This window comes from Callospermophilus lateralis, unplaced genomic scaffold (assembly GCF_048772815.1).
Source record: "Callospermophilus lateralis isolate mCalLat2 unplaced genomic scaffold, mCalLat2.hap1 Scaffold_45, whole genome shotgun sequence".
Taxonomy (NCBI): domain Eukaryota; kingdom Metazoa; phylum Chordata; class Mammalia; order Rodentia; family Sciuridae; genus Callospermophilus; species Callospermophilus lateralis.
Window position 1 is genome coordinate 9,785,493 of NW_027514398.1, and position 27,383 is coordinate 9,812,875.

At 41.0% G+C, this 27,383-nt stretch overlaps 1 pseudogene; it reads right to left on the reverse strand.

Moving 5' to 3' along the window:
* Positions 1 to 2,874: 2,874 nt before the first annotated feature.
* LOC143388953 (short transient receptor potential channel 7-like) lies at positions 2,875 to 27,331 on the reverse strand (annotated as a pseudogene).
* Between the last annotated feature and the right edge of the window lie 52 nt (positions 27,332 to 27,383).

Here is a 27,383-nt window from a genome sequence, read left to right on the forward strand (position 1 = left end):
AAAAAAACCTTTTCTATTTTTTCAATACATTTTGGAAAACTTTGATTTTGTACTCTGAGAGCATAAATCTGGTCTGAACACTTTGTCTTCCTCCCCTTTGGTTATTTTCAGTTTGTAATAGAAGTGGCTTGAAGATAATGAGCTGCCAGCAGGTGTTCTATCTGTCATGTTCAGACAGGCTTCAACTCACAGAGCAGGGACCCTTGCATCCAAGTTCACCAACCAGCAATCTTTGCATCCACATTTCTACTCCTTCCCTTCAGGCCGGCCTCTGTCAGGGAAGTGGCCATGAAAAATAACCCAGACCTTTGGGAGAATCTTGGGTCTGAAGTGGAAGGAGGGTGAGAAATTGAGAACCACTTATAGGATCTGACTTGAGGGCTTGCTACTGCTTGATCTGGCTATCTACTCAATGCCTTGTACTTAAAAATGAGTGTTTGCATGACCTGAAATCCTATCAGTATTATGCTTGCTTAGGTTAATGAGCTTCTGGCTTCTGAGATGCACAGAACTGACAGTGGCTTCCATATCCTCAACTGTGCAGTGATGAAGTCAGATCAGACCCATTTTTCTTATCCTGTGATCCAATACTACCTGTGCAGAACCCTGCAGAGCTTTTGTTAATATAGATTTCTTGGTCCAACCCTAGGACTATTATAATTAGATGCTAAGAGGTATCCTAAATTTTGCTCCTTCTTCCCTAGGTGATTCTGGTGTGTTGAAGACCACTGACCTCATTAAGGGTGTTCATGTTGTGTTTTTATTCACATTTTTGGGTGAAACAGTTCAATCCATCCATTTTCTTCTACCTGCTTTAGTGAGGTCTGCTGGTGAAGGCAATGGGCATTTGAGGGTGGGGAGGAAGTTTTGTGACTTTGGAGCGGGAACCCACTGGGAGTTAGTGCAGGGCTTGGTCGAGGGCTGGAGGTTGCAGTTGATAGAAAAGTTTTGTTTTCCTTATCTTTCCTTTTGTCTTAGACTATCTACCTTACCCTCTACCTTTGGGACAGAACTGTATCTTGGTAAGCCTCTGGTAGAACTGGCTTTCTTGAACTGACCTGGGATCACACTCCTAGGGCCAGCAAGGCTTTCCTGAGACAACTTTCTCTAGATTTCTAATAGCTGCCTTAAAATTTTTTTCTTTAAATTATTTATTTTTTTTTATTAGTGCACGATAGCTAAACATAATATTGTGGGTTCATGTTGACACAATCACACATGCATGGAATATAATTTGTTCCCTTTCAGTCCCTAGTACCTCTTCCATCCCTCCCTTTCTCCCCTACCCCTGCTCTACCTCTTCTACTCCACTGGTCTTCTGGCCTTCCCCTCATCTATTTATTATTTTTACATATGGGTGCTTCTCTGTGGTACATTCGCACATGCACACAGCATAATTTGGTTGACTTCATTTTATAGTTCCTCAAATTTCCCATCCCTATCTCTTCCCACTCAACCCTGCTCCTCTACTCCACTCTATTGATCTACCTCCCATTTTTGAAGTGGCCCCCAAACTCCCCCCTCCTTATTTTTTTTTTCTTCTGCATATGAGAGAAAACATTCAGCCCTGACTTTCTGGCTTATTTCACTTAGCACGATGTTCTCCAGTTCTATTCATTTACCAGCAAATGCCATAATTTCATTCTTCTTTATGGCTGAGTAAAACTCCATTGTGTATATGTACCACATTTTCCTTAATAATTCATCTGTTTATGGGCACCTGGCTGGTCCTAAAACTTGGCTATTGTGAATTGAGCTGATGTAAACACCGTATCACTACAATATGCTGATTTTAGTTCTTCTGGATAAATATCAAGGAGTAGGATAGCTGGGTCATATGGTAGTTCCATTCCCAGCCTTTTGAAGAATTTCTAGACCAAACAGCTGCCTCAATTTTTTTAAAAAAAACATTTTTTTAGTTGTAGTTGAACATGATACTTTTATTTTATTTACTTATTTTTATGTGGTGCTGAGGATCGAACCCAGTGCCTCATTTGTGCTAAAAGAGTGCTCTACCTCTGAGCCACAACCTCAGCCGTCAAACAGCTGCCTTTTAAAGTGGACTCTTGGATAGCATTTAGGAATCCAGTTTTCCCTTGAACATGGCCAGAACAGAGATGGGGGGCAGGTGGATCATTTCAAAGTGAAGGTGAGGGGATTCCCGCAGTGTATTCCAACCCACATTTTTCTACTGTAGGATTGACTCTTCTGAATCTACAGAAACAGATGAGAAGAGCTCTGTCTTACCCTACAAATTCAAAGTTCCACAGGGTAGGCAGGTCTGGGTGGAGACCATGGGATGTTTTGCTCTGGAGCAGGCACACATCTGAGTGGGGTCTTCATCAGCAGCATAGCTGCATTTAGCATAGCTTTGAGTTCCTTAAGGTATGAGTCTTATTTATTCTCAAATTGCTTTTTATTATCAAAGAAGATCTCTAGGAGGGTGACATACTCCAGAGAGCAGTCAAAAGGTAAAAAGATGACATTTACATTAATCCATTCTTTCCTCTCTCTCTACCTCAATGCTCTATTGACTTTTTCTGTTCAATTAAATTCTATTTACAGCCACACATCCCATTTCAGGAACTTCCAAGGCAATGACTATCCTGTCTCTTTTTTTATTGCACTTGCTGTTCCCTGCTTGTACATATCCCCATCCAAAAAGGCTTGGGGTTCTCTTTTCCTGGGTCCCTCTAGTCTGGAATGTCTTAATTACATTCTGAGCACAAGGGAGTCAACTGATTTTCCCCTTTCTCCTGATTTTACTTTTCTCCATAAGTTCCTGAGCCAGAGAGCCCAGGTCACCTCTCCTTACTTTATCTATAGATAGCTAGGTTACATCTGGTTGAAAATTATGGCCAGATGAGTCCTACTCTAAGTCATGGCCTTTTTCATGGTCCTGTAAGGGGAGAGAATAAAGGTTGCACAGATCAGCCAGGACAGCAGAGATGGAACAGAAGCCTAGGTTACCAGATGCCCAGTCTATTACTTACTTGGCTTCCTTTAACCTGGCTCTGTTTTCCCTATTTATTCTCTCATTCTTGCTCATGAAGCATTTAGTGGGCAAGTATTCTATGCAAGGCACTGTGCTGGACTGAAAATGGGAGTGACATCAGGGCCTGACCACAGAAGGCAAGACCTTTTGTTCCTAGGCTGACAATTTCTTCATGTCCAATAACAATGCATCTCATGTCAAGGGGATTCATTTAGCTCTTTTCTAGCACATTTAGAGCATATTTGCTTGTGGGGACTTTAAGCTTATTCCCTTCCTGAAACAGTTAACTGCTGAGTATTGGAGTGATATAAAGCAGTCCACCTAAATCAATAATGTGCGTATCCTGAGCTGGTGGAGAGTTTGTCAAGTAGGCCACTACCCAGAGGGGTGTCTATAGTGCCAAATCTGTACCCAGGTGTCTCTGCTGTTTGTCTTTCATCCCATATTTGTCCCCATCTTCATTATCATAAGCACCATTTATTAAAGATTTATGATAAGTCAAACCATGTAAGTTTCCCATTTATTCTAATCCTGTATGGATGGATCTCTTAGTATGTTTTATCCTTCCAGAATTAGGAAAATTGGGGCCAAGCACTTGCCCAAGGCCACATAGCGAGTGAGAGGCAGAGTGCAGACTGAAACCCAGTCTTTCTGTCTTTTCTGGTGCTAAGGCTGCCACACAACCTGGGCCACCTTCAGGGACATTTATTACCACTGGACCTGGCACCAATTCTCTGTGGACACAGTTACTTTTTTTGCCACAGAGAGTAACAGCCTTTGAGGTTCAGCACTGAGGGCCACTCAGCAGGCAGGACAGCACAATCCCTAGATCTGAGCTGAGCAGCCTGACAGCCACTGCACTTGGTTCTTAGACACAAGTATCTTCCCTTGATGGTGATTTCTCCAGAAGCAGGGTAAGCTGAGGCCCTGATGTAAGGTGGGAATTGCTCAGGGTGCCTGCATGGTTAAGGCTTAGGGGCCATCTTCAATTACTGGAAAACTTAAACACCAGACCACTTAGGGTTTCTTAGGGGTAAGTGTCAGAAAGTCTCTTTTTAAGATTCCGGTGGAGGTTGATGAAGGCAAGGAGAAGTTCTGGAACTTCGTGGGTCTGGAGAAGGACTCAGGCTGGAAACATTCTGTGTTTAGCCACTTTACATAAACTGCCACATCTATTCATGTAGGTATTTACAAAGAAGGTGGAAAGTTCTGTCTTCATTTTACAGATGAGTACATAAGGGCTTAGATAAGTCAAGTGACTTGGCTAAAAGTCATCAGACAGTAAATGCCTTTGTCAGAGTATACATCTAGCCCTGCCACATCCTTTCAGCAGACCCTGCTCAGACCCTGAGCACAAGAGAGTCAATTGATTTGTCCCTTTCTCCTGATCTTGCCCTTTCCCCATCTCTTACTCTCTCTACAGATAGCTGGGTCACATCTGGTTGAAAATCATCGCCAAATCAGTCCTACTCTAGGTCATGGCCTTTTTCATGGCCCTGTGGGTTCATATAGGTTCCGTGTAATGAAAGGGAAAAAGGGTTACATAGATAAACCAGGGCAAAAGACTTGGGATAGAAGCCCATGTCACCAGATACCCCATCATCCTGGTATTCCCCACAGAGAGGGGGAGTTTTGAATTTTTGTAGACACAGAGTCAGTGAGCTCTGTCTCTACCTCCATAGCATGTGGGTGCCATTGTGTTGTTTTGTCTGCTTGGCTGGCTGGAGCCCCTAAGAAACAATCTCTGAATCCTGATATCAGTGCCTTACTTATCACCCAGGCCACATGCCTCCTGGCTACCTGGCCTGGGCCTCCTCTCTGTCTGCAGGGGCATATGATGCTGTAGGTCTTGCTTGGTGCCCATGCATGGACAGTGATATGCCGAGCCAGGTGGGAAGAGCTGCTGACCCAGGCCAACTTGCAGACCTACTTCCCATGCTATGTGACATGGCTTCACTATGGCCACCCTTAAAGTGTAGGTGAGTTCATGAATCTGACTCATGAGAGACTGCAGTTTGGAAAGATCTGACTATTAAGTTCCCTTTCTCATCCTGATGTGATGCTCCTTTCTCTGTACACAGCAAGTACTAAAAACACTTGTTAAATGACGGAATGAACTCCTAACCACAAGTTTAGAGAAGTCTCAAGTACAAACAAATGAGTTCTCACAGGGACCAGGAATCTTCAAGATTTGGCTGAAAAAATATTCTTGGGTTTTGTTCCCTCGGTAGTCTCCCTGGCAGGGTCTATCATGCCCAGGTTGTGTATTCTGGCAGATAATGGCTTAGGGCAGCAACCTATATTTGCCTTCCCCATACCTTGCTTCATGTATTACCCATGCAGTGAGACCTTGACCTTGTCCTTGCTTACCCTCCACCCATATTTCACTTTTCTTTCCCCTTCAGTATTATTTTTCTCAGATTACAACTCACTTTCTTTAATAAAGTGCTGGCATGCAATTCTTGCCCAGCGTTCTGTTTTCTGGGCAATACAGGCAATATGATGATGATGATGCTAATGATAATAATTATAACAATAATATTAATTCCTCCCATTTATATGTTATGGGCTAAACTATATGTGCCTTGACCAGACAAACTCCATTTACCCTGAGTCTCCAATTCATCTAAGAAATGCTTTTTCTATGAGAAAACCTGCCTCTGCCACCTCCCATTAAGCACAACCTGTTTGACAAGGCATGGTGGTATAAAAATGTTTGTTATTTTTATTGAATGTATTATGCTCTCTTTTTAATTTTCATTTTTCTTGGGCAATGTACTATACCCTGTACTGGGTCATTTTGACCCACTTCCTATATTCCAATGGTTTTGACTTACTGGTAGCTTGTGGGTTTTAGCTATAAACATATACTCTATTTTTTGCGAGGGATTGAGGGTTGCAAAGGCAGCTTGCTTACTTTCCTTTCTACCCCCCAGTGAATAAAGTCCCAGGTCTTGCTCCAAGACTAACTTGGTGATTTATTTCAAATGTGCCAAGACATATTCTATATGTGTGAGTTATATTATCTCACAAAATCCTCACACTATCCCTTCAAAGCAGGTATAATTATTATGTCTATTTTAAAGATGAGGAAATGAAGGCTCAAAGCAGTAAAGGAAGTTTCTTATGCCACACAGCGTATAAGTGGCAAAGTAAGGATTTAACCCAGTTCTTTTGTTCTTCCAACTTCAGAACCTGAACTCTAAGCGACCTTTGAATAAAGTTACCTTAAATCTTGAGAAATACCAAAGAAACCTGAATTTCTTTAAGAAACTACTTGCAAGAGACTCCCAAGGATTCCCAGCAAAGCCAGAGAGAGCCTCAGGGGAGAGTCCTGGGATACTCACGTTGTAAACGCTGGATTGTACTATGCACCTTGGTAGTAAGAATATAGGTTGAACATCCCAATCATGAAGGCCACAAATACCATGATGAAAATGACCACGAACTTGAAGATATCTTTCACAGTTCTCCCCAGAGAGATCTGTAGGGGCCCAAAGAGCTCATTGGCTGGCAACATGTACGTAATGCGAGAGAAGCTCAGCACGAATACTATTGCATACGGCCCTTCGGATATGATATGAGGGTCTGAAGGCCACCACTTGTCCCTGGCTAAAAGAAAATAATCTGGGTTACTGACTGGGGGATAGAATCTGCTCTGGAAGAGAAACCAGTTAGGCATCTTCAGGGGTCTCCAACCACATGACTTGCAATTCCTACCCTGCCCTAGATTAATCCAAATACAGAAAAAGGTACCACCCTCTTGAAATGTGCTGGTCCACTGCCTGGAAGAATTTCCTCAATTCATCATCACAATGACTAGTTAGGAGTATATCTGGGATGCTTAATATATTGCAATGCCCCAGACAGTCTTCACCATGGAAATTGCCATGCTGAAGAAGCCAATAGTGTTCCTGTTGAGAAATGCTAAGTGAAACTTAAGTTGATTCATTCCCAATCATCCTTTAAAGATCTGCTCAAGTGTCACCTCCTCCAGGAAGACTTTTGTGACTCCCACAGGCTAGACAGAATCCCTATTTCCCGTCTGTTCCCATGGTTATCTGTACATACTCTGGTTCTGGTATTTGCCACACTGCTTGCTATTCCATCCCCCTTACCAGTGTTTACACTTGACACCCAGGTGCTGTACCACTCACTGGGGAAGCAGCATGAGGACGTAACACAGGAGCACCTATGAGCAGGAGTTTGGAGTCAGTCAACTAATTTTCTGGAGCCTCTTTCTCCTCATCTGTACATTAAGGATCCTATCAACTCAGTACTATGAGGGAGATGAAATAAAATCTGATATTCAGTGCTCAGCATGGCACCTGGCACATAGTGGGTGTTGATGAATGCTTGTTAAATGACTAAATGAACACAAGTTTAGAGTAACCACAAGTTGGAATAAATAAGCTCACATAAGCACCAGGGTTAGAACTAGGAATGATCAGATCATGACTGAGAAAATACTCTTGGGTTTTGTTCCCCAGGTAGTATGTGCCAAGAATGTTGCTTCCTGATTTAGCTAAGCCCCCCCCCCAAAAGTGGTGACCAGTCAGGCATGTTATCCATAACAGCTATCTGTTCTGGCTGGGTAAGAGGCTGGGACCAATCCTGAGCTGCAGAGACTCTGCTTGCAGTCACTGGTAACCACCAGGGCTTCAACTGCTTTCTGGGCATTCTTGCAGCAGAGCAGAACTGCAAAGTGCTCCTACTACAGTTCTAATGCCACGAGGAGCAGTGTCTATCACAAATCAGCTGCCTACTATGTGTCAGGACATACAGCCATCCTTAAGTGAGGGCAGTACCTCTCTCCCAAGAGAAGTGTGTGGGGCTGTCTGTGGTCATCACAATGACTAGTTAGGAGTATATCTGGGATGCTTAATATATTGCAGTGCCCCAGACAGTCTTCACCATGGAAATTGCCCTGCTGAAGAAGCCAATAGTGTTCCTGTTGAGAAATGCTAAGTGAAACTTAAGTTGAGAAACATTGAGAAACCTAAATTAGCTCTTACACTTACATTAGCTGTAATTTTTTACTACAGTCCTGTAGATATTATTATTGGCATTTTTAAGATTGGATTTGGGGTATGGGGTACTTTTTAGTAAGTGCAGTTAGCAAGGATATTGCATAGCATCTTGGCACCCCAAGGGAGATGGAAGAGAAAAAATTTATTCTTCATTTTCAAAGCTAGATTCTTTTAAATAATTATAATAGAGAGCAAGTAAGAAACCTTAAGTAAGGAAAGCAGGGCGACAAAGTTTCATGTAGCACATTCTAAATTACATTTGAAAATATAACAACATTATAGATTTTATGTTCTCATCAAGGCCATAACTCAAAAGTTCATGAAAGACAACTAAGGAGAAAAAATTATGTGTTTTCCAATATATCTGTCACTCTCCATGGATAAGAAACACATTTGAATATCATGAAATAGGATGTGACTTCTTCTATTAAACAGACACTAAAAAGGATTTTTCCTGCCACCTACAATTTAGCATTTTCAACCTCAGCTATAACCATAAAAGCTACACCAATAATCTATTAAGATAGATTTAGCTGTTTTCAGATCCTAGTGACCAGGTCAGAACTTTTAGTGAAAAATATCCTCCCTGGAATGACCTGTAACAGTTATAATGGGTGTAAAACAAGCAGCACTATGATTATTCAGAGCTAGGGGTTTTCATCTAGGAGCCATTTCCATGAGGAAAATGGCTTTATCACAACCTGAAAATTTGGGGTCTGTCTATATGGGGCTGTAGAGGTTGGAGAGAACCATTAGTTGTCTGGCCACAAGGGGGCTCTGTTCTCCCATAATTGGAGCACAAGTGAATGCCGAGAGATGCAGATGATTTCCAAGCGCATGGGGTGAACCACAAAAGCAAGGACAATTATGTGCTATACTTTGGGTTAATACAATTTGAGACAATACAATTCATAAAGAAATAGAAGTTACAAATGAACAATACTGCAGCCTGAATCGTGGCATTTAGAAACATATCTCTCATCTTTCCTTGGTGAACCTTGAGCCACACGGAGGGGAAAATATACAAGCTTATTGTGTTTTAAGAAAGTCAGAATTTGACAAATTAACAAATGGTGGTATGTGTGTGTCAGCTGGGTGGGTAGTCGAGGAGAGAGTAGATGATTTGTAATACTACAAGACTCTTCATTTCTCAATGGGGGTTTTCCTACCAAATTTGCACATAATACAATTTATGTTGAAAATAAAGAGCAAATCAACTTTTTAAGTGACAATCCTCTATAGATCATTGCTGTACTGATCATGAAGATTTGGGAGAGGCAACAGCCATATGGCTTCATGTAACAGAGACATTTGACACTTAAACCCTTCAAGGAGTAGCAGCTGCCATTAAGAAAGACTTATTAAGCATTCATCTACTTTTTACTGGTGAAAATAAATAGCTGTTTTTCCTGCACTCTCTCATCTTTCTTTTTCACCATAGAAAGTACTGTGTTTAAACAAGAAAATTACCCAAAAGAATGTACTGATAAAACTATTACCATTTAGTGAAAATTTAGTATTTTCAGGGCATAGTGCTAAATTCTTCACAGGTACTATTTAATCTTCAAAACAAACATTTTGACATAGGTTTTATTATTTCTGTTTTACATATGAGAAAATGGAAGCTCAAAATAGTTAAGTAAACACATGTTATATGAAGCTACAGAACTAGAATTTGAATTCTGGTCTAATATTAAAGTCTGGGACATAAGGCTATTCACCTTGACTTTCAATTCATCTCAGGCCAGGATTCCCTGTTATACAAAGCAATTCTGTATTTCTGATTATAGTATTATCCCTGCCATGAAAACAACTTTATTTTTCGGCTATAAAATAGGAACAAACAAAACGGATCAATTTTGTAGTACTATTACAAGGACTGGAGTTTATGTGTGTCAGATGTCTACACAATTCCTGGTCATAGTAAGTCCTCAATGAATGGATGCAATAACTATTATCATTATTATTCTTAAAATATCAATTTACTGCTCCAAACCACATGGCTTTGTGGTTCAAAGGACCTATATCCATGAGGAAAGAACTTTTGAACTAGCAAAGAAGGCCTTATCTTTATACAAAGCAGGGATCCAATATGGAAGGATTTTTTTTTTTTTTTTGGTATATACATTCCTTTTGGATTCACATCAGAAAAAAAAATGTTTTTTTAAAAAACCAAAACCAAAAACCTACAGGAATATCCCCAATAACCTTTTCAAAACAAACTCATTCTTCCTAATACAGAAAGATGCATTTCTAAGTCACTAATTAACCCCATGTTCTGTTCAGCTGGTTGCACTGAAGGAATGAGGTATTTTGGGGGACTCTGGGGAACTCTGACCTGGCTGTCAGTCGACAAGACCCAAATCAGCCAAAGTGCAAATCCCAGGCTGTGACACCGTCCTAGTCAAGGGCCAGGGCTGTGGCTCAGATGCACCCAGGCTGAACCAGACTCACCATAGGTGAAGTAGGCCACTTCCGGTGGAAGTGAGACATTGTGCAGCATGTCCTGCACGTACTGGTCCACGTACAGCTGGGCCTCACTGGCCTTTAGGAAGGTCATGAACTGTGCCATGAAGGAGGCCACAAAGATGGACAGCATCCCGAAGTCCAGGAGGTTCCACAGGTGCAGCGTGTACTCCCGCGTCCCCTCCTCCCAGAACTCCTTACATTCCGACCAGATCATTCCTGCAGGAGGGGGAGAGGACCAGGCCCGGTTTTCAGATCCTTAGGCGTTTGTGACCACAAGAGGGCATGGAGGGAACCGGGATAGGGATACGGAAAAAAAAGGTCAACTCTTTGGCTCTAGGAATGTTGACGACCAGAAGCAAATGGAAATGTGCCTTCAAAGAAAGGCTTAGAATCAGGAGATCCTCAGATTGGGAGGAGATACCTCACTGGTCCCTGTCCTTACAGACAATCCTCTTTTTTGGAAGAGAGGAAATAGTTCTTAACCATTGATAGTTTGTTGGAGGCATAATAGGAGAAATATGATTGCTGACATTTAAACATGGTAGATGTCTTAAGGGATCATTCAGTCATTGATTAAATGTAGGGAAACTGAATCTAGGAATTTCTTAAGGTACCACATATGACCTAAAACCCAGTTTTCCTAATTTACAGATTAGAATGCTTTCCTCTATAGTTCTGTAACTGTTTCAATGAGCTTCAGTATGTGGTTAGTAGGTGTTTTTTGGTACCAGGAATTGAACCAAGGGATGCTTAACCACTGAGCCACATCCTCAGCCCTTTATTTTTTATTTTGAGCCAGGGTCTTGCTAAGTTGTGTAGGGCCATTATGAATTGCTGAGCTTTGAACTTGCCATCCTCCTGCCCCAGCCTCTCAAGCTGCTGGGATTTCAGACATGAGCCACCCCACTTAGCAGTTATTAGTTATTAGAAAAAAACAATTAGTTTTTAATTTTCAGTTATTAGTTTTTGAAAAATAATTTATTGGATTTTAAAGGCATAAACTATGTTAATAGTCCCCCATCCCTCTTCCAGTTCAGTCCTGTGAGGCAGCTGGGCTAATACTTTGGTGGGTATTCTTTTAGATCTACACTAATACTGTAGCTACTTTGCAGATATGTGTCAGGTGACTATCTTCCTACTTCTTCTTAAGAGCTTCAAAGCTGAATTCCCACCCTGTGGAGACTGCTGTTAGTGACTATCTTGCCAGTGGCAGAAATACCAACTACTCCAAGCTGGCCTCCCTATCCTTCCCATCCTCAATTTGTCCCTCCATTGCCCATATTAACAGATACCCACATCATAATACAGTGGTCTTTGAGAGTTCAGCTGCTGAAAAGCCTGGAGTCAAAGATGATGCTTGAGCAGACAGAGGATGATGGTGGCTCTACCCTAGCCACAGTCTGACTGACTTGGTCATAGGCCAACTCTGGTCATGTGTGAGTGATGAGCTGATTGCTTATACTCTTCTGGGACTCTGTCCAGGAACTGTTTTTGCCAGAATTTTTCCTTTTGCTGGTGGAAATGGCCCATAAAATAAAAAGAATTGAAATGTTTTTCTAAACAAAAAATAATTTGAGAGCAGCTGTTTAGAGAAGAGTCATGGCTTTGTGTGCTGAAGATCAAATTGTAGTTTCCACAATAGGAAATATCCCAAAACACTGCAGGTCTGTTTACAAGACTTCCCCCAAGCCCTGCCTCCATCCCTCTCCATCCCTCCACCCTGCTTTAACAAAGCTACTTCTAAAGCATACCCTCTCAAAATTTGCATGATAATTCAATGAAGTCATAATTTTCTTAAAACACTGAAATATACTTTCATTTTGCCTCTTCAAATAGGTATTTTAAAAATGTTATTAGAAAAACCATTACAGGCTGGAAAATGTTTATTGCTTTCCTCTACCTCCAAATTAAAATTCCTAATGTTTTAGTGAAATTGCTTTTAGCTGGGCCTTAAGAGAATCACAGACTATCACTTAGAGTGATTGGCTTTAATTTAGGAAATCCTGGGTTCAGGTTATAGCTTCAACATTTAATGACAGTGTGACTTTTGATAAGTCCCTCGATTTGCTGTGGGACCTCAGATTTTATATTTGTAAAATTAATGAATTGAGATTTTGGAGTAACTTCAAACACTGAAGAGCTATTTGAATCTGAAATGCAAATTATGTACAGAAAACTGACTTTCCTGATGGGTAGAGTAACACCTCATTGGGCATTGCAAATCACTTTCTCCATGGTCAAATGTCTGCATCAGTTTTCCTAGATTTATATATTAACTTACCCAGAGTAATTTAAATTATTGCAAGGCCATAAGTAAAAGTAACAGACCCAAGTGTTTGAGCAGCAGAAACGCTTAATGAAAAAAGAAATGTATGAAATTAACTACTTTAGTGAGTGAAATGAGGCCCCCTACTTCCAAGTTGCCAAGTGTAGTTTAGGATTTGATACAGAGGCTGAGCCTCAGGGTCTTTTGCCTCCAGCATGCCAACCAAAGTATCCAGAGACCAAGGGTTCAAGGACTGTGTATTTTGGGACTTGAACCTCCTTCAGGCCAAATTCTCATCATTTAGGGATGCCTAGAGCTCAGAGAACAAGGTCAGAGATAATTAAGAAGGGGCCTGGCCAAGTAACAGGCTGGGACTTTCCAGGAAGCCTCAGGGAAAATGAGTAGCTTGATGTATATAGCTTCTGATTAATGGCCTGCAGGCTGTGGAGATTGAGTTTGACAGCTAAAAAAGCATTCACTTCCATCCAGGCTCAGATGGCATTCAGAAAGGCTCCACTTCAAAGTCCTGTGAGGCTTAAATATGCCCAGTCTTTAAATGGACATCGCTCCCAGGGGTTCCTCTTCTCCATCTCAGGGCCCCATATTTGCTTTTCTGTTCCCTCAGACCAATTTCTTATCATTGGTCCAGGATAACGAGGTTCTGTGAACTCACAGGAGGCAAATATGCCTGGGAGTGCTGCATTCACAGGCCCTAATATCCAAACACTATCTCAATAACCAGTCTTTTGAAAAATTCTGGATTTGACACTTTCAGGGTTTAAAAATGTCCTAAGAAAATTCCTTCTCTTCTTTTTCTTCTTTTCTAATTATAGTAGCCAACAATTACTGAGTTCTTTCTAGGTATCAGTTCCTATGCTAAGCACTTTATAAACACTGCATCTTCATACTAGTTGAATAAATAGTACTATGATTATCTTCACTCTACATGTGATGAAACTCATATATAATGGTGGCAAGTGAGTTCTGCAAAGTCACACAGGCAGTCCAGGCTTCTTGTTGTCCACTGTGCTGACTCCACTATGCCTTTAATTAAGTACAAGCTTACTCTGATGGGTCAGGAACTCACTTATCCATGGACCTTATGTTGACTTTCACTTCTCTGCCAGGCACCATACTGGGGATCCAACAATCAATATAATGATAGTCTTTTGTAACAGTGGTTGACTTTAATTCTTTGAATATAGCCCTTGCCATTCTGCCATGGCAACTCATTTTTAGACTGGACATATTTTGTTTTTTTTCCTCTCTCCCTGCTCCTCTTTAATCTCTCCCCATACCTAATCTTAGTTTCTGGGAAACTGATTTACCTTTTTCCCCATTTTAGGCAGATTTATCTGTCCTTGAGTACACATCCACCATAGGAGCAAAGTAATCTAGACTTTGGGGATTGCACCAGAAATCTCAGAAATGACTGTCTCCCAAATTAACAAGTGAATTAACAGAGGACACATGTAATGTAGCCTTTTAATCACCTCTTTGAAAGGCCCTGTTCCTGCTGATCAACAGAATTGCTGTCTCTAGGACAAGAGTCCACTGTGTTTATCCTTTTCTAGGTAAGAAATAAAACTTCTTTTTCCTCAAATCTGTGTCCTTGTTATTGGGTTGGTATTGGGGACAAGGGCTGATCTTTTGGTAACATTTTCATCGTAATTTAAGTCTAATGATGGAGACAGATTTGTCCACAGGTCACAGTGCTATAGGGTGACAGATGTTGTAATGAAAAATGTTCAGGAAAGTCAACATTACAGTCATATGACCTTGGCATCCCATATATCCATTGACTCAGTGAAAGTGTGAGTTCATGAAGGGGAACTTAAGGCAAGGGACAGGTGGTTGACTAGGTGAAGGGGCAAGGGCTGGCAAAATGTTCCAGGTGGTAGCCATAGACATAAGGAGGAGTAAGACTTTCCACAGAACTGAGGTGCTCCATAAGATTCAAGGGTCAGGCAGTAGCTTCAGGTGAAGTTACTGAAAAGCTCTCTTTTAGGCAGTGAGAAGGAGACTGGGGTTCATTCTGAGTGCCTAGGAAGCCCCTAAATATGATACGCAGGGCAGCCACATGGTCTGGCTTTCTGGATTGAACTTTGGAAAATTGTTTGGGATATTTTGTTAGGAAAACTTACCTAGATGTAAGCAGAGACTGTTAAAATAACTCAGTGCACTGCCCTCAGAGTTTATAATCCTAGGTGGTTTGGGGTGAGGCAATAGCTAGACTTTCATATTTTACAGATGTGGAAACTAAAATCCAGAGAGGCAAGGCCACTAAAGAGAGGGGTCACAGTCAGGACTGGGCTTCCTGACACCTGGTCCCAAGCTCATTCCCTGCTGAGAGCCACAGCTGAGTCAGAATGACGCATGGCATTTTTGCCAAAAGGGAGTGGTTGAGAGGTGAAGCCAGGAGACATTGAGATGATGATGGTTATGTTAAGCTGTGCATTCAATTGTATATTAGACCACTGCTCTCCACCTCAGGCGCCCACTACATTGGAGTTCTTGCACAACTTTGGAGTTCTCACAGGGATTCCTGGAGAGTTCCCTGTTGGTTGGGGAGGTGACGGAAGAGAGATTTTTCCAGTTGATGGTTCCTGGAAGGGCTGCATGGGTGGCATTCATGGGAGTTCCTGTTTTGAACCTACAAGTGCCTCTTGTTGGCTCCCTTACTTTGTGCCCAGCCAGACTGCATCATTTGGTGGCCCTGCGGGGAACGCCTGAGGGTGATAAGGTAAACTGCTCACTCCTGAGGGCAGTGCTAGAGGATGGGTAATCATTTAAAGGTTCTTCTTACCTTTTGTTTCACTTTTGTTTTCAGTTTCCTGGAGATGGGTGGGATGGAAGAAAAACCTCTCACATCTAAGGAAAAACTATTTGCATCTGAGGAACAGATAGGAAGAAAGGATGGATGGAAATTTCAGGAGGATAGAAAGGCTGCTATAATGAATTTTTGTTCCAATTTTGTTTCATTTTGTATCGGTTTTCTTTTGCATTATCTTAGTGAGGCATACCTCTGTTAAGGAAGTATGTAATTAAAAATTAATAAGAACCAAACTGAAAGGGCATTAAGTAAAATGCTACAGGAAGGAGGCATCTCAGTAAAATCAAGAACAGTTAGGGCATATGTTAAGATGATACAAAGGTGTAGCCCATGGTTCATTAAAGCGGGGTTGTTAAATATATCACAATGGAACCATCATGGTGAAGATTTAAAAAAGATACAAAAGGAAAGCCCAGGAACTCTGCTAGTTGTCACATTACCATTATGGACGTTAGTACAATCTTGTTTGCTTAGTCTAGGAGAAAACATTTTAAATGAAGTAAAAGAGAAAGTCTCTCGAGTTAGTCAGACAGGGAAAAAAAGTGTAGAAAAGGAGGGGCTATCTGAAGAGAAGTTACAATGGGAGGTTGCTACTAACATCTTTCTATCACCAGAGGGCATAAGTTTCCAACCAACAGCTCCACCTATGGAGACAATATATGCTGAGTGGCCCTCAAACCCCATAATTGATAGATGGGATCCTGAGATAGGACGTCAAAGATTAGCATGCCCTGTATTTGAGGTAGCAGAAGGGCAGTGAAATCACCATGTTTTAGATTTCAAAACAGTGAAGCAGCTAAAAGAGGCTGTAACAACCTATGGTCCTCAAGCACCTTCACTGTAAGCTTGGTCGAATCCATTACCAACTTGAAAATGACACCAGCAGATTGAACTAGTATGTGTAAAGCTGTGCTAAATGGAGGACAATAACTGTTATGGAAGGTTGCCAATGTGGAATTTTGCAAGGAGACTGCTAGGTGAAATGCAGCATCTGGTTATCCTCAGAGGAACCTAGATATGTTGTTAGGAAAGGGACCTTATGAAGATCAGCAGCAACAAATTGCATATGATCCTGGGGCATACTTACAAATTGCTGTTGATGCGGTTAGGGCATGGAAGACTTTACAAGGACATGGAGGTTTACAAGGTCAATTATCTAAGGTAATACAAGGAGCTAATGAACCTTATGCTGAATTTGTAGATACGCTTATTCAAACAGCTACCAGAGTTTTTTGGGATACAGAGCAAGCAATGCCATTAATTAAACAGCTAGCCTTTGAGAAAGCAAATTGTTGGTGCAAGGAGGCCATTAGACCATGGAAACATGAAGATTTAAACTCATATATTAAATTATGTAGAGACATTAATGAACAAGGGCAAGTCTTGGCAGCTACAGTAAAACAGGTTTTAGATGCCAGGCCAAAAACATGCTATAATTGTGAACAAACAGGACATTTTAAAAGGAGTTTCCCCATAGGAGGATGGTTTAACAAAACTAGGTATCAAAGGGGTAGAATACTGGGTATTTGCCCACGATGCCGTAGAGGGAGACATTGGGCTAATGAATTCCATTCTCAAACCACCATAGAGGGTACTCCATTAGCAAAAAATGGACAAGTGTTTACCCACGAGGGAAAAGCATCGGATTCCATTGCCAAAAAATGGACGGGGGGAGGGCAATGCTCCGGGGCCAATGACCACAAATATACAGGGCAATGGAGGAACCCAGCAACACCATCAGAGTAGTGCCCAGGAGACATTATACATTAGATCCCTCATCAGACAAATCAGAGGGAGCGCAGGGTGGGACATCTGCGTCTCTGCCAGAGCAGTACTAACTCCAGAGATGGGAGTTCAAATCATTCCCACAGGGGTAAAATGACCTCTTCCCCAAGGAAGAGTAGGCTTATTATTAGGATGCAGTTCTACTCTGAAGGGACTTATGATAAGTCCTGGTGTGATTGATCCCGATTATGAAGGTGAAATAAAATTATAGCTAGTTCTCCAAGAGGTATATCAGTAATTTCACCAGGAGATAGAGTAGCACAGTTATTAATAATACTCAGCTTGCATGATAAATTTTCCAGTAGTATTATAAAAAGAAGTTCCATCGGATTAGGCTCCACAGGTGTAGATTGGGCTAAGCTGTCTTTAAATTTAGATTCTCACCCCATGCTAACACTAAATATTCAAGGACATGAATTTAATGGGCTACTGATCGCAGGTGCAGACCTTAGCATCATCTCTTGTCAAGAATGGCCGAAACATTGGCCATTACAACCAGCCACTCAAATGCTTCAAGGCTTGGAATGGCAACTAATCCCCATAGAAGTGCAATGTTATTAAATTGGAAGGATCCTGAAGAATGGGAAGAAACTATAGAGCCATATGTATTGGATCATCTTCCTATAAATTTATAGGGATGAGATGTTCTATATCAAATAGGTTTGACATTAACAAATATCATCAAACTAAATATGCCCACTATTAGGGCTAGACAAGGTTTTAGGAGAGAAAAAAAAAGGAGAACAAAAACAAGGTATAACAGCACCAATTCAAATAGATCAAGGAATAAATAGACATGGATTGGGTTTTCAGAAGGGGTCACTGAGACAATAAAAATTACTTGGAAATCAGAAAGACCAGTATGGGTTCCTCAGTGGCCCCTGACTAAAGAAAAGATACAAACAGCCCATGACCTGGTCAAACAATAATTAGCAGATGGAACCTATGCAACCTTCTGTATCTCCCTAAAATACTCCCATTTTTGTCATTAAAAAGAAATCTGGTGAATTCAGATTACTGCAAGATTTAAGAGCCATTAATAATGAAATGGTTATTATGGGACCTGCTCAATCAGGGATTCCTCAATTGTCTGCTTTGCCAAAAACCTGGTATGTTTTAGCTATAGATATTAAAGATTGTTTGTGTTTTTTTTTTTTCAATTCCAATTCATCCTGAGGATAGTCCACGTTTTGCATTTACTATCCCTGCACTGAATCATGAAGGTCCCGATCAGAGATATGAATGGAAAGTACTCCCTCAAGGGAGCCTAACTATGTGTCAAATTTATGTTAACAAAGCAATCCAGCCACTTACAAATCAAAATCCTAAACTACAAATATTTCACTATATGGATGATGTATTATTAGCACACAAAGATAAAAACACATTGCTAGAATGATATGCCACACTTACAAACACATTAAAATATTATAATCTAGAGATAGCAATAGATAAAGTACAATTAAATTTTCCAATTAATTATTTAAGAGTTCTATTATCCTCAACCATGGTCCATCCACCAAAAATTCAAAATACGAGTAGATCAACTCAAATCACTTAACAACTTTCAAAAGTTATTAGGAGACATAAATTGGATAAGGCCTTATCTAGGCATACCAACAGGAGAGTTGGGACCTTTATTTGATATCCTAAAAGGTCCATCAGATCCACATTCACCCCACATGTTAACGCATAAAGGAAGAAAAGCATTAAAAATCATTGAAACACCTATGGAAAATATGCATTGGGATAGAATTTATATAAGTTTGCCTTTATTAATTGTTGTACTACCAACAAAAAATATTCCTACAGGAGTATTTTGGCAAGAAGGTCCATTATTGTGGATACATTTATCTTATTCTCCTAACACTATTCTTACTAGGTATCCTGAGGCTGTAGGATAATTGATAGCCAAAGGATAAAAGCAGTAAAGGGAGTTTTTGGAATTTCTCCCAATGAAATTATTACTACATATACTATGGATCAAATTGATGTGTTAGCTAATGAGTTAAATACTTGGGTGATAATCATGTGCAAATCTAATGTTTCATTTGATAACCACTTACCATCTAATCCTTTGTTGTCTTTTTGGTCTTCACATCCTCTAGTTTTTCCAAAAATGACAAGAAAAACACCCATTATGAATGCTCCAAATATATTCACTGATGAGTGAATGGTACAGTAGCAGTAGTAGTTACCCCTGATCAAACATTTACATTTTTAGTACCCAAACAATCAGCTCAAAAGGTAGAGCTTAATGCAGTATTACAAACATTTGTGATGTTTAAAGATTCTGTATTTAATTTATTTTCCAACACTCAGTACATAGTTAATGCTATAGTATCCCTTGAAGATGCTGATAGGATTTCCACTTCCTCTACTGTTTTTTCTTTGTCTTCCACTATAAAAAGTCTAATCTGGGACAGAAAAGATCCATTCTTTATAGGACACATCAGGGCATATACAGGATTGCCTGGAGCCCTTAGTTTAGGCAATGATTTAGCAGATAAAACTACACATGACATACATATTTTCTCTACACTAGAAGAAGCTACAAATTTTCATAAAATGTTCCATGTCAATGCTAATACTTTACAAAAGTGTTTTAAAATAACTAAGGAACAAGCTAGACAAATAATAAAACAATGTCAAAATTGTATAACCTTTTTACCACAAGTTAATCTTGGAGTCAATTCTAGAGGGCTGATACCTAACCATATTTGGCAGATGGACGTCACACACTTGCCAGAATTTGGAAAATTAAAATATTTGCATGTTACAGAGCATTTTTTATGGGCTCCCTTCATGCCGGAGAAAAAACTTAAGATATTATAGCTCATTGCTTACAAAATTTTGCCCCTGTGGGTGTTCCAAAACAGTTAAAAACAGAAAATGGTCCTGGTTATGCTTTTACCTCTTTTAAACAATTTTGCTCATCATTTGGCATTACTCATGTAACAGGAAATCCCATGCAATCCACAGGGACAAGGCATAGCTGAAAGAGCTCATCAAACTATTAAAATATACTTATTAAAGCAAAAAGATGGAATTGGAAAGGGGTATATATCCCCCAAAGATAAACTTAAAATAGCTCTTTTTACTCTAAATATTTTAAATTTGGATTTATCAGGGATTAGTGCTGTGGAAAGGCATATGTGTCCAAAAAATGTACATAAGCCTAAGGTACTTTGGAAGGATATTTTAACAGACAATGGAAAGGTTCTAACCCAGTGATTGTCTGGAGTCGGGGTTCTGTTTGTGTATTTCCACAAGGAGAACAGCAGCCAATTTGGATTCCAGAGAGACTAACTAAAGCGATTTCTACAGAACAAAAAGAAGATGACTTGGCTCAAATCCATATCAGCTGATATCCTTACATCTGAAACAGTGGTTCTCCCACACCTGGAGGCTAATGAATAATGAACACCATTAAAGCCTATTTCAAATTTATAAAACCTTGGGGCTTGCTTGTGGGAATACCTTTAGACCCATTATGAAAGTTACAGGAAAAATGATGGGATATCCAAAGAAGAGTCAAACCCAGGTGGTAACCAGGATGCCTTTTTCAATATTTATTTTATTATTGCCTTTTCCCACATCATGAAGTTCTATTTTATTTTTTGAGCTCATACAGACCTAGGTTAATGTTTTTCTGATCAGTTCTATTTTTTGACAGTGGAGTTTTTAAACATTGCAATGGAGATTTCACCTGTCTAAAGCTACAAGGCCTTTATTATTGTCTTATGTGTTGTATGTTATATTGCACACTTGTGTTTTGTGTTGTATGTCTGTATGTGCATATGTCCATATATCATATATGAGGAGCACTCATGAAAAAATGGATCCAAATATTTTTATTATTCACATGATTTAAATGGTTTAATTTAAATTGGTTAAACAGCTGTGGAGGATTGTTTTAATATGTGAACAAAAAAGGAGGTTAACAGATCTGTTTGTTTACTTTTACCTTTCCTTTTCATTATATCTAATTCTATTCCGGATACTAAATTGTTAAGAAAATTATTTTCTTTTAATGCCTGCTGGAATGTTAACTAATTTTGTTTTTAGCCATCATTGCCAGAATTCCTATCTTCATCCCAGTGCTGGTGAAGACAAAGATAAAACCATACTACATCTTCTACAATAGCTATCACAACAAACTGTATAAACTGATGCATCAATAAATAATGTAACTCAACAAGTGATGCTCAATCAACTTTTGGAGGAAATGAACATATTAATAGATTCCTCTGCTTTGAACTGCTTGCAGAACTTGCCTGGACTATGTATCACTTGTATGCATTGTGAAATATCTGTTGGTGCAGGGAATTGTGGTAGGGCTGGAGTATCTTTGCTTGTGGTGTCATCAGTGGTACAATTTTTCCAAAGGAGCTGTCAATTGGCTTGGTGTCATGGCATTTCTGTATCCTTCTCCCTTCTGCTTGTGATGGTCATTCAGCTAAAATTTGGGGGCCAACAGAGGTGAGGCAAAGAACATCAACCCCCCACTGGCACCAAGGCCAAATTTGGGGGCCAACAGAGGTGAGGCAAAGAACCTCACCCCCCCTCTGGGTGCAAAGGCCTATCCACAAGTATGGCTGTAAGCTGAACCAGTAGTCAATGACAGGTATGATCCAATTGCAATGGTACCAACCTAAGACAGGAGGCTAACACCTTGAGGTCACCTCATCCAATGATGGGTAAGGACCATATGTAGAACTGGACAACCTAAGACAGGCATGGTCCCTAAACCACATGCTTGGTGTTTAATTAAACAGAAGTGGGGAGAGGCTGATAGCCTCAGCCAAGTGGTAATGATGCATGGCATTTTTGCCAGAAGGGAGTTGTTGAGAAGTGATGCCAGGGAGCCATTGAGATGATGATGGTTGTGTTAATCTGTGTATTCAATTGCATATTAGACCCCTGCTGTCCACTGGGTGCCTGCTACTTTGGAGTTCTCATGCTACTTTGGAGTTCTCCTGGGGATTTCTGGAGAGTTCGTGTTGGTTGAGGAGGTACTGGAAGAGAGATTTTTCCGGTTGGTGGTTCCTGGAAGGGCCACGTTTGTGGTGTTCGTGGGAGTTCGGATAATAGAGGAGTTCCTGTTTTGAACTTAGAAGTGCCTCTTGGTGGCTCAGTTATTTTGTGCCCAGCAAGACTGCGGCAATTCCCCTAACACTTCTTTGTTTTGCTACTGAACAGGACATTTGCATCTCATTCCAATTGAGTGTTCAGTACTGTAGCTTCTGTTTAAGAAGACACTGCCAGTTTTTCTAGGAGATTGGGGCAGAGTGAAATGATTCTATTCCTATATGGAGGAATCACATTAGGAAAGTTTTCCTGACCTCCAAGCCTGTAATGCCTTTCTGGGAACTACTAACATTTTATATACTCCACTGATGAGCACCTCTAGAGATACATGCTCCAGTTTAGAAGCTTATTATAAGCTCTTCAACTACTCTAGAGTCACTGCATGTAATCAGGTAATAAACATAGGATACTAATGTTGGGGATTCTTCAGACTGGAAGGAGTGATAGTCTCTGGTTCACTTCATACTCTGCAAAGCCACTCATCTGATAGTTCTACAGAATATACGTGCCTACAAGTAAATTTGTCCTTCCTTCCTCAGTCTTACTTGACATCCTTGATGTTATGTCCTCCTGGATTTTCTTCTACTCTGCTGGCTATATATTCTTAGTCTCTGTGTGGCCTTAACCTCTCCATCCCATGCTTTAAATATCTTGGATTGACAGAAGTTTCTAAAATTCTGCTGATAACCAGGAAAAGCATTTGGAGTGAAGGAAGAACATATTTCTAATTGGGTTTAACCATCCTGTGAAATGATACAGCAGAAGAGGAATAATCTATATGTTCAATAGAAGGAGACAGGGGAGTATGGAAGGTTATTGCACTCTATGTGGCCACTGAAAGAGGTCATTGAGAAAATTAAATGTCTTTATGGAGAGAGGACTGCAATTAAATAGAAGATGACAAGAGCAGCTGCTAATCTGTGTGACTGCAGAAATAATAATGTTAATTTAGACAAGAAAGAGTGAGCATACACATAGTCTTGTCAGAGATGGTAACTATTATTAAGAAAATCAGAGAAGGGAGGGAAAGCAGAAAAGGAGGAAGTAGGGTAGGGAGACTTGCAATTTTAAACCGGTTGATTCAAAAAAGGCCTTATTTTCAGAAGGCTGACTTTTGAGCAAAGAGCTGAGGAAGTAAGGAGTGACCTACACAGCTTCCTGCAGGAGGAACTCACCAGGCACAGGGGCCAAGCCTGGGCAGGATTTCTGAGGCAGAAGCAGTGAGGCAAGGAGACCAGTGGGCCTAAGACAATGTGAGTGAGAGGAAATTTATTCTTTGTTTTCTGCTTCTCTTCATCAGAATGACACCCACAAGGCAGGTGATTATTTTTTTTTATTTATTGATGTTTCTTAAGCTACTGTGAAACAGTGGTTGGCAAATAGTGGGTACAGTATAAATGCTTGTATGAGTGAATGCAAAACTACCTACAACTCTAAAATGTGGATCTGGTAAATAAAGATAAGGAATTCTGCAAGGTGACCTGAAAGTAAGAGTGATTGTATAAGAAAAGCATCATGAGGCACAGGCTACATATTTATGTTAAGGATGCTTCAGAAATATTATTGGATTACTCTTTCATTCACTCATGGAAAATTAACTTTTATTGAGTGCATACAGTATGTTACTTGGAGCTGGGAAAACCAAGACAGCTGGGCCTCAAGGACAGGAGATTTTCTACCTCAGGGGCAAGTATTCTGGGATAAAGGTCAAGGCAAGGTGAGGATCCCCATCTACTGCTCTTTTCCTTGGCTCTGAGAGTAGATTTAAATGAGGAAATACATAGAAAATGGAATCCCCTTTTCTTAACCAATTAGATAACTGGAATTCAGAGGTTTCTTAAAGTAGAAAGTATTTTGCTTTCCCTCTTTTTTGCAAAGTAGCAGATTTCTGGGATCACCAATCAACTAACAATGTGAGTTGGCGGAGGAGGCAGCTGCACTTTTCACTGGGATCAGTTTCCTCACTCCCAGGGCTGATGGCTACAGACTCCCCAGGCCCCACCCTGTAGCAACTGAAGCTGAAGGCAGCCTTCCTGCCAAAAGCACCTTCCCATTGGATGATCTGGTGACACAGGGATTACCAGGACTCTCCTGGTCTAGACTGTCAGCACCCCTGAACCAGGTAAATGTTCCCTGTGCCTGCATTAGCTGGTGAGCCCTGGCTGGGCACCCTCAGCTAGTGGGAGAACAGAAATAAAAGTACAGGCACCTGCCAGGGACAAGAATGCAAGCCAGGGGAATTGGGACTATCATAGTTGCAAAGCAGATTTCCCTGACATCTACCTGAATATTGCTGTTTTGCCCTAGGGGTGACAAACACCAAACTAAGGTGAAAGAGTTTGTTATTGTCTGGTTGTGCAACAAAGGAAGTAGAAGCACAGGCCTGACCTTGTGCCTCCTATATCTTTCTTTTAAAAAACATTCTCTTGTGCTGCAGGGGATGGAATCCAGGGCCTCACACATGCCAGGCAAGTACTGTGCTCCTGAGCTCCACCCCGGTGCCAATTTCTCTTTCTTTATGCTCCATTCAGTTGTCAGCAGCTGTGCTGGTTCTTACTTCCAGTGCATCCAGAACCTGGCCTCCACTCCATGCCCCCATTTTTCTGGCTTCCCTGATCAAGCTGTGTTCTCTTCTGGTTGCTGGGATGACCCCAGTGGGCTCCTGGCTTCTCCCACCTATAGACTCCTATCTGTAGAAAAAGACCAGTGGAGGGGGTACTTCCAATCCTTTCCTTTTTAAATGAAGCACTGCCATAACTAAAGTTTGAATCTGTAATGATCCCTACAGGCCCAGGTGAGACAGCTTTGGTCACAGCCACAGGTGCTATTGGGAGCAGGTGGGAACTATAAGGGGAGGGCCTAATGAGGTTCTTCTTGCTAGGGGCCTGCTTTCAGGGGACTGAGGAACTTGGCCTATTCACTCTCTGCTTCCCAGCCACCATTAAGTGAGTCACTTGCCACCATGCATTGCTAGGGTGATATGTGGTTTCACCCCAGGTCCAAGAACAACAGAGCAACCAATCATGGAGTGAAGCCTGCAGACAGTCAGCCAGAATATACCTTTTGTCTTTCTCAGCTGATTACCTCAGATATTTGTCACAGTAATTGAAGGCAATCCACGTACAAAGCAGGGGAGGGGACCACAGAGAAAAAAGTGTAACTTAGTGAAAAATTATGTGAAACACCCTAGAACCAAGTCAGAAACACTTTGTTAGCATCCCACATGGATGCATCATAGCCCTAGTCCCTCCTCCCTCCAGAAGTAACCAGCCTCACGGCTGGCACACATGCTCAAAGACTAAGACAGACACCCCATGCACTATTTGGTATGTCTTTGTGCAGGTCTTGTTTTGCAGGTTCCCCACCCTATGTGTCTTTTCCTTGGTCTCTCTTTGTTACAGTGGCAGGACCTGTGACCCATGGAGGTCATCACATATGGATTTTGCTAATTCATATTTAGAATATTGTAAACAACTTCCTTTCTCTTTCTTCCATATCTCTTGCAAAATGGCAACTGGATGTAGAGACCTGTTCAGAGTGACCTGTGTTGCTGAAAAACGTTCTGAATTTTAAAGTACATATTGGGACCTGAGGGAAATAACATTAGAAACAAGATCACAATGCTAATATCCACCAATTGAAGTTCGGCATTCTGTCACCTGTGGTCAGAATCAGTTTACCTAGATTTCTGATGGCTCCACAGCCCCACAGAAGCATCTCTGGAAGAAACATCAGGCAGTGACCCTCAGAAGATTCTGTATTCAATTCAATGACTCTAAGATGTGAGTCAGAACAGGGTCAAGAGGTGAGGCAGCTTGGTGATGAGGCATCTTAACTCTTTTTTTCTCAGGGGTGAGAAGATAACTGGAGAGTCACATTCCATGTTGGTAAAGAGGCAGCTGTCATTCATGTTAGAAAAAGGATGGACTTAGTGATTTCTGTGGCCTCAGAGTCAGTCTTCACATAGTTTTTGATATGACCACCATGTGGTCCTGCCTGAGATTTTCATTCTATTAGCAGTGATTGTGTTGACTTGGGGAGATCATGAATGAGCCACCTATTGTCAGGAAGGTCACTTCCCTTTCTCAGTTCCTCTCAGGGTTTAGATGAAAACAGCACAGACTTTATTTTATCAATGGCCATATTGCTGAAGGCCTTGAGTTTCAGTCAGAGGAGGTTTATACCTAGTAAGGTACATGCTATTTAGATAGGAAGTGTCTTCCAAAACTCATGTGTGATTCAATACAGAATTGTTCAGATGTGAAATGATTATATCCTGAGAGCTGTAATATAATCAATGGATTAATCAATTTGGTGGGCTAATAATATGAAGGAGTCAATGGGTGATAATTAGAGTGAGTAGGTTGTAAGGAGATCATTGAGCTTGTACCTTTTTGTTTATATTTTGTTCCAGGCTAGTGAAGCTCTCTCTTTTCTTCTCAGTCCTGGTAGCCATGAGCTGAGAAGCATTCCTCCACCTTCCATGATATTCTGCCTCACCTCAGGCCCAGAGTGATGGAGTCAGCCAGGCATAGACTGAAGCACTGAAATCATGAGCTGGAATAAGCTTTTCCTCCTCTAGGGAGTTTGTTGGGTATTATGGTGATAGTGATGGAAACCCAACTAACAAGAGTGGGTAAGAGAGCCACCAGCAGAATTGGGTGCTAGAGTGCTCATCTGAGCATCATGCTTGAGGATTTAGCATCTGTCATTATTTGGGGAGACAGATGATCTGAGGCAGGTCTAGAAAGATGCAGTTCCATAGGTGTACCTGAGGGGAGGAAAGGACGAGGCTGCCGCTCAGGCGGGACACTGGCAGAGAAGGAAGTGAGTGTGGAAGCCGAGGTCTGCCGTTTGACCATGCCCGCTTCTCTGCCTGCTGCATGGTTTTTCTAGGAAAAATGGAAAGGAATG